The following is an 8,797-nucleotide window of genomic DNA, read 5'->3' as shown; positions in this document are numbered from 1 at the left end:
GACATCTACACTAGATCAGGCTGCTCAGAGCCTGGTCGGGCCTGAACTTGAGTGCCTTCAAGAATGAGGCATTCACTATGATCTGTCAGAATCTCATGTCTGTGAATGCTACTGCCTACAGTGCTGCAATATTTATTTTGTCACAGACCAATCCACAGCACAAGTGATTCCTAAAACAAAATCACCCAGGTGTTTGTCTGGGACATTTGACTTTGTAGAGCTCTGTTCTCCTTAGATTTGACCGAACACAGTAGCAACTCCAAAGCTTGTGCAAAAAGTCCAAAGCCCAGGACACAGGCAAGTCTCACCAAACTTGGAGTACAATCATGGGAGCACTGAGGTGAGACCTAGCAGGAATCTGCTTGTTAGGAACTACTTTTTTAATCAATTAACCCACCATAGGGTAACCTAAGAGACATGCTAACCAAGGGCAAAACCATGACAGGAATCTGTAGCAGGTGCAGGTCCACTGAAGAAGGACCTCATACACAGTAGGATGTGGGAAAGCTCATGGTGTGCTATGAGTGGACATTTGTTTTGGCTTAGGACGTCCCAGGAATCCTGCTGTTCCTCATCCTACTGGCACTCTAAGAAATAAAGGATAACCAAAGACCAGTTAGCTACTAGAGAATGAGGGTCTTCTGTCTACACACCAACACTAGCAGTTGGAGTGTGAGCAGGGGCATGCTAGTCAAGGAGCTGGTATCTGTATCCTGCTGTTTCTAGCATGGCACACCTGATAATATGACATCTTACAGGATGACAAGGCAATCCCAACTTTACTGGGATGCCCAAGACAGACAGCAGACAACTGTCTCAATATTTTATACAAAAGTCTACTTCTGCCTCACCACCATTGTCACTGGCAGCTTGGCAAGGATATGAAAGCTACTTGACACTCTGGGCAGCTTGTTTTGGTTCACAGGGGCTTTTAAAGGATCAGGGCACTGATCTACATTCAGTAAAAATCACTGGGTTCTCTGTCATCTAGCAAACCTTATTGATCCAGTCCCTGAAATACAATCATCACAAATGAGCCTTTGCTTCATATCTAGTAGGTCTCATTACCAGCTTCTGAGTCCTGTTACAATAGGACATGGCAGGTCAGGGAATGACATTTGCCATTGGTGGGACAGAACATACCGAACAGAAAAGCAGAAGCCCCACAAACATAAATCAAATATTAAAGAGAAAGAAGTTGAAATGGATGGGAGTAAACAGCACTACCAGTTGTGTCCTATGATTGGTGTTCACTCAGAAAGTATCTTCAACACAACCTGGAGATAAACTGACCCAACACCACACAGAATGTAAGACACAAAGTCATGGTAGTCCAGGAATAGCCATTGTAGAGATTTCAGGAACCAAGCCTCATGAGGGCCTGGACCAAAATGGAGTCAGGGACAAATCACAAAGGAGCCCTTGCACTAGGAAGAGAGGTCTAAGATACAAGAGAGGCAGAGAAACAAAATGCCTGAAGCTCCACAGCAAAGCAAATGAAGGATTCTCCCTCCTTGGTCTTTCTTCTGTATGTCACAAAGCAACACAATATAAGGAGGAAGAGATTTTCTATAAACATTAATTCATGGCATTTGACTACACTAACTCAATCAGATGAAATAACTGTCTGATTAAAAACACACCCCAGGAGTTAGCAGAATCCGTACACTGAGGAAAGCTCTGCTAGACCCAGCTTTCCTGAAACCCCTTCAGGAATGAGGGTAAACTGAAGTTCTCCAAACAGGAGAAGCTTGGTTTAATAAGGCATTGCCAGCATCAACCATTTTATTAGACACACTCAGGAGGAATGGGTGAAAGCCATTTCCATTCTCACCACAATGTAAGCAGAGCAGAGAGCTGCTGAAAATAAGTGACAGCCAAGGGGGCAAGAACAAAAGACACTCATTCTGACCAGAGCATCAGGCCATGGAGGCTGGGGAGAAACTGTCCAGTAAGTGTTCACATTAGCAGGTTTGAAATGATTTGTATGTGTTCAGAGGTATGTTGTAAGAGCTGTAGGAGAGAATTTGAGGGAGATTCCTGCTCTGTGACAGGCAGAAGCCAAAACTCGCCAAGCAAAATAACTCTGACTTCTGGGCTGATCAAGGAGTGCTGACAGCGCTGGAAACACAGATGCAATAGCACCATTACAGAATGCAGCTGCCTGACAGCACAGCCAAAACAGGAGGATGGCTTGACTCCCTTGTAGCAAAGGCAACATAACAAAAACTAAAACCAACAACAACACAAAAAACAAGCCTGCAGGGAATGGGAAGACAATGGGAGGCACAAAAGTTGATGCTGGGAGTGGTGGTAAAAGATTACGGGTCACTTCCAGCAATGCAGTAATTCTCTACTGCTGACATCCAGGGTGCAGTTAGCCCAATAATCATTTAACAGAAAAAAGTTAGAAGAAATCAACATGAAATATTGTTCCATTCAAAACATATCCAGCCCAGGAGGCAGCCCAGAAATGTATACTGTAGTTGTTTTAGTTGTGTTAGTTGGCTGCCTAATCTTAGGATTATTTACATTTGCAGCTCTGCCTTCTCAGATAATAGCAGCCAGGTACCAGTTGATTGCCAGAGGAACTGTGGAGGAATTGAATCCCAAACCCTGTGTTCCTGCATTACACAGTTGGTGAGGTGCATCACTGCAGGCAGCTCAGCTCCCAGATCTTGTCAGAGCCTTGGTTCTGGATTAGATACACCAGTGATCTGATGCATGATGACAAATCTCATGTTGCACAATTCACTCGAAGTATGTGGGTATCTGGGATAAATATACACCTTGTCATCTGTTACACTGCTTAGGAAACTTGATTGCCTTTCTGCTCAACCTAGTGCAGAAGGCTGAAGCTGGCAGCCTTCCCCCTTTGTACCCCCTTAGCAAGTAATGAAAAGGCAGTGCGGCAGGCATGATCTCTGAGAGCTGACAGGCAGGGGCCAGCATGCAGAGACATGAAGGAGCTCCAAAAAATCCCACAAGCTTGTCACATCATAGCCATGACTGGTCCTATGCAGAGCACCCTGGGAGGTGATGGCAGCCTGCAAGTCCTTCTGATGGTTAGCAGCTCCCAGAACCAGGTCCAAAGCTCTCACCAATTTTATTTACAGACTCAAGGAGATAGAAGATAGACCTAAGGGATTTTATGTTTCTAAACAGCATTTTGAAGCAGAAGAGCATTCTGGTACATTGCATAGAGGATGACCAACCATACAGAACAGCAAATTACTTTGTAGTAAAGAAACCAGAAGCTCACCACTTCACGTCCTTTAACTAGAGACAGTTTGTAGGATCTGTAAGAAAGCCAGAGTATGAAGAAGGTGAGATAGAGGTGATGAACAGGAGGCCCATCCCAGAAGCCAGAGACTACCAAGCCAAGAAGATGGCCTGGCAATCAGTCATCAGATGCTGTCATGAACAGGACAAAGAAATGGGAGATCAGACACATGAATGAAAAAGAAATAGACAGGAAGAGCAAACACTGCAGGAAAAATGAAGACCATCACAGTCCTAATGGCTTGAAGGAAGAAGAGCAGTTCAGTGGGCAGGTGATTGGAATTTGGGACGCATGAATATCACTGCTATTGTCTAAGTATACAGAGCAGCTGACACAGACAGTAGGATTTGGCAGTAGGATCTCTGCTCCAAGGCAGTGCTCGTGTGCAGACCTGATGAAAACTGGGACAAACGGTTTTAACTATCTCAGTGACAAGGACCTACATATGCTCTTTCAGCCTCACGTTAACCAAAGCCCCCAGTCCCCTGCGTAGTCACTAGAGGTCAGTGCAAGCCCAGTGATCCCTCTGCTGACTATACCGGATGATTTGAAATACGGGTGTCCCCAGCCATGGCTGGTGCTGCTTTGCCGTGATATAATTCAAAAATGGGAGCATGCCCCAGGCTCACTTGTCTGCCCTGAACCAGGCCCCTGCTGGCCTGTGGCACGTCTCATAGAAGAAGGCATGTTGGGACAGCTTGCACCGCGTAAGAAGTAGCACGATGGGAGCATTTATCACCAATGAGAAACCCACTGGGAAAAAGGAAATGGAAGAAGAAACCCTGCTTTACAAAGGTGGGGTAACGAGTGTACCCTCTCTAGCCTTCATGGCCACACAGATGGCCACAGCTCAATTCCCTGGCCACTGAGAGCAGTTTTGGGCTCAAGATGATAAATGAGTTTCTTGCCCAGTCCTGCAGTTAATGCCATTCCCTCTGCTCTGTACTGTTGTTAAACTGAGGCAGAAAAATTGCTTTGAGCTGATGCAAACTGGCTGGAAACAGAACATGGAGGGGATGCTGTAATGATCTGGAAGGGAAAGACTACAGACCAATTGGCAATGAACTTGCTACAGTTAGGCAAAGTCTGTATTTGCAGTAAATCTAGGAGTCCCTACTGCATAATTGCATGCCTGTAGTAAGACTTGACTCCTATCTTTTCTTGGGGGAGTCATTGTGTGTGTTGGAGCTCCAAAACCAGGGGACAGATGAAGCTGAGAATAGGAGAAGCTAACCATGGGAGAATTAAAAAAATATGTTTTTCCACTTAAAGGATTTTGCAAAATATAAATATCTTGCTTGATTCTGTCACCAAGGCTCTGGCAGGAGTGAGAGAAGTCAAAAAGAGCCCTGGCTTTGTGGAGTTCTGGGAGTTTTTATGAAGATTTGGACAAGTGTCTCCTTCTGCCCCCTCAGCCTAACTTCTCAGGTAGACTCAGAAACCTCCTTTCCCCAGCAGCCATTTCAAGCTTATGCACACAGCTCTCTTAGCTGTCACCTCCCAGGCTGCTTCTGCAGGTATGGGAAAGTAGAGGGGGTCTGCTGAGCAGGGCTTGAGACAAGAAAGGGAAAAGCTGTAGGTGTAGTGGGGGATTCAGGGATCTGTGGGTGGTAAAACTGCAGAGACCTGATCCAGCCTAGCTGTCAGAATCAGCTGTGCAGGCCAGGCTTACTATGTGCCAGCAAAGGTAAGGCTGGTGGTCTTTTCACCCCTCACCACCTCCCCAGCTGCAGTCCTGGGCAGCTGCCTGCTTCAAATGTGCAACTAGTGCTGAGACAGGCCTCCAAGGTGAACCTTTCCATACTGCTTTCACAGAGTGACTAGCAAACAAGGGCATTTGGGTCAAGATTCATATCAAGCAGATACTGGTCATGGAAAATCAAGCATAGCCACATCCAGATCCATTGTTCTTTGGAGCAGAAACAGTAAAACACAGAGAGCAAGACCGGTCTGACCGTAGTGCCAAAGGAGCAGTTACTGCACACTGGCCCGTGAACATTCATACGAATATAGCTTTGACACATTCTAAGCTGAACTTCTCCCATTCTGGTTCTCTCTGTCCCTTTTTATTTTTCCACTTAGAGGGGAAAAAAAACCAGATTTGTGCAATATTTGCTTCTAAGGAAAAGCTTAATGAAAAACAGATGCTTTCTACCATGACTCTTTCTTTTCATTCTTCCCAAGAATGATTTCTACCCTCTCCCTGTTGTGGAGCAGGAAGCACAACTTGCAAAAAAAAAAAAAAAAAGCTGGAAGTCTTGAAAGAAACCTTTATTGCCCAGGAGAAAGTCAATGCCACTTAGACCAACACATATGCTATAGATAAAAGCACCACTTGTTCAGAGAAGTCACTGTCAGGAAAGATAGCCCATCTTAAATTTCTGACCATTTTAGCTGGTTAAACACACCTCCTAATGTTAGTATAGCTTTTGTGCCATAACAGAATTAGCTGTAGATGCAGTTCAGGTGGTCAGCTCTGACAACATAGCCATGCATGCTTCAGGCTGGGTAGTGTTAAAGAATAGATTCGTGTTCCTACAACCTTACCTTGTTTCCCAGGGTCACTGATCTTAGTGGATTCCAACAAAATTGGAGCTCTTCTTCCATCAAAATGCTCTTTGTTTGAGAAAGTGCAATGGATGAGAAGAACATGCAGTTTGACAGTTTCATTATTTGTAATTGCTCTGTTTATAACAGCATCCTTTATATGCATGGATTCATCTCAACTCTTATGGTTTCACATACCCTGTTTTATGAAGTTTGAGAACATGGCTTGTAAGTCTCCTTCACCAGGTCTGGAAAGACAGATTTCCAACATCAGAGAAGCTTTGCTCCTTCTGTCTTCTGAGTCTTCCAAAACCTTATGCCTGACTGTTCCCAGTATGCAGAATAGGGCTACTATCTGCATGACCACCCTCAAGATCATCAGATTAATTGGCACAGCATGGATACCGCTTATCATCATTCAACCAGGAGCACCCCTGTCCTATTGTGATCCCTAACCCTGGCAGAGGTGAGCTGGCTGACACTTGCTGTACCTTTCCTCAATCAGGCAAAGCACCACACAACTTTCTTCGGGACTATCTTGCTTCCTGGTGCTACCACCTTTCAGATCTCCCACAGGTACTCAAAGGACAAAGGCTTCAGCTTTAATCATCAAAGCCATTAGCACCTGTCTTGCATCGCATTTACCACTCTTTTCTACCACATGTGCACTCTTAATTCCACGAGTGCTGAAGCTTTCACAATCTTTGCCTTTTCAAAGGACACTGCAGACAGCCATTTACACTTTAAATAGATATTAAAATGAAGCCACCTGCATATCTTCCAGTTTCCAAACTGCAGAGCAGAGTGATGCGTAATTGAAGTGTACCAAACACATCAACAGTTTCCACTAGCAACAGAATAGCATGATATCAGCTTCAAATATGGACTGGAAATACCTTTGGATATCAAATGTATGTTTCAACCCTACAAGAGACTCTAAAAATAAGCCATTTATTTCCATCCGTTCTTGATTTGATACCACATGGTTTGTGAAGTAGGACCAAACTTTTGAAACAGAAATAATAATAGAGGTACAATTTTAATTGCATGATCCTATACCCTTCTCCTTTCCACTGGATCTGCTGCCTCATTCATCATACAAAAGACCACTGTGGATGAGGCTCTCTTCCTTCCACTCTGTTGTCCGTACTTATCTGCATGCCAGCAATGTGCTGCATAGCGTACAGAATCCTGTTCCCTCCTGGGATTTCTGATTTGCCTCATTATTACCACTGAGCAGTTCCCAAACTCAAAAGGACTTTTTTTCTGCAAGTCACCCCTACAAAACCAAACCATTTCACAGCCATTTTTAGAGACAGAGAATTGAGTCATAGGCTGATTGCAGCCAAAAATCTGTGATGCTGACCCTTAATTTTGGGTACCACAGTGGCTTGCTGCTCCAACACACAAAAAGAAACAGCTTGTGGCCAGTGCAGAACAGTTGGGTCTATGTGGTTTGCTCGGCAACACAAAGAGTCCATGGCAAAGGCAGACAGAAAAGGAAGGGGTTGCTACAAACCACTGTAATGTTCTCAGCATGGCTGGCATTATTCATCCTCTTGCCCACACACAAAGGCAAAAGGAAGACTGCACACAGTCCTTAAGACAGCAGTCACATCAGGTCAGGATGCCTCACCTGGGAAACACTGGGAAACTTCTTGCCAGTGTGGACCCTCTGGATGGGAAACACAAGCACACAAAGATAAGTGCCAAAAGGAACAACTAATCCTAGATGTCAGCTTCAAGACTCCAGTAGCCCACATACAGAAAGCTCTATGCACTCAAAGCACAGCTCCCATGGGTTTGAGCTGTAGTGGTGCTTTCTGCAAAGCGAATCCCAAGGGCTCCCATGAATTCTTTTTCTCTACTGCAATAACTCATGTCTGTGTAGATTTTCTTTTAAACAATTGAGCACAAGCTCTGTCTTGGCTGAGAACCAAGTGCTGCACATTTGCATCCCAACTTTACGCCTTCTTGCGCATTGAGCCCATCCAGATGGCAGGCTGTATTCAAGACTTAATGATCTGCTTTCCCTCCCCCCAGTATGGGCACAGTAAATTATTGACAAATCTTCACGATGATCTTTTAGAGGGAAGATGGATCAAATATATATAGTGTGTTTTAAAATACTAAGTCCTTGGGAAAACTATGGTCTGCAACATTGGTGCAGAGAATGGATTGAACTGGATGCCTTAAAACGTTCACAAGTCAGCATTCCCTGCCAGACCACCTTCCCAAGTCCCCATGCCTGAGACAGTCTTCTTTACCTGTTGCCTTGTAGGCAAAGTTGTTGCCAGATTTGACTTGCCAACTCTGCTCTTGATCAATTCCCTACCTCCTCCAAGGAAAGGCTTTTATCAGAGACACGCAGACTAAATATCATGAAAAAATTTCAAGAAATAAAATTGGAGTTTGGATTGTTTGAAACTCAGGGGCTGTCCACACAGATTGTTGGAGCCCTGAATCCCAAGCCAGAATTTTACATGTCCAAGTCACAATTGGAAGATGTATGTGTTCATGATGCACATCATCTGCCCACAAAGCATGGCACGGAATATTGGAGTCTGCTCACAAGTCTACACCTCAGGCAATGGAGACAGATTTTAAGATGTCCTAGTGTGTGGCCACATAAGATAGTTCTTCCATTTGATAGGAGAATAAATAGCATGTGCAAACCTAGTCTCAATAAATAGGTGCAGAGGTTTGTGCACAGGCTGCTTCAGCTGATTCTCCACAGTCTCACACAGAAAGCTGCAGGAGAGACAGGCACTGACTCTGAACTGTCCTGACACTTAGGAGCCTTAACATGAAAATCCTTCTGTGCCCAGCCTGGGTACATCCATCCCATTGTTTTCAGGCTTTCCAATACTTGTAGCGAAAAAGTCAAAGGCTTGCATTCTACAGTTCTTATCGCTTCAGAGCTCTGATCTCTCCCAAAAGCTGTTCCCTCTGTGCCTGCTCAGTGAG

The sequence above is a fragment of the Tympanuchus pallidicinctus genome, unplaced genomic scaffold (genome assembly GCF_026119805.1).
Source record: "Tympanuchus pallidicinctus isolate F22 unplaced genomic scaffold, pur_lepc_1.0 scaffold8, whole genome shotgun sequence".
Classification (NCBI taxonomy): domain Eukaryota; kingdom Metazoa; phylum Chordata; class Aves; order Galliformes; family Phasianidae; genus Tympanuchus; species Tympanuchus pallidicinctus.
Note: the sequence above shows the minus strand (reverse complement) of the source record.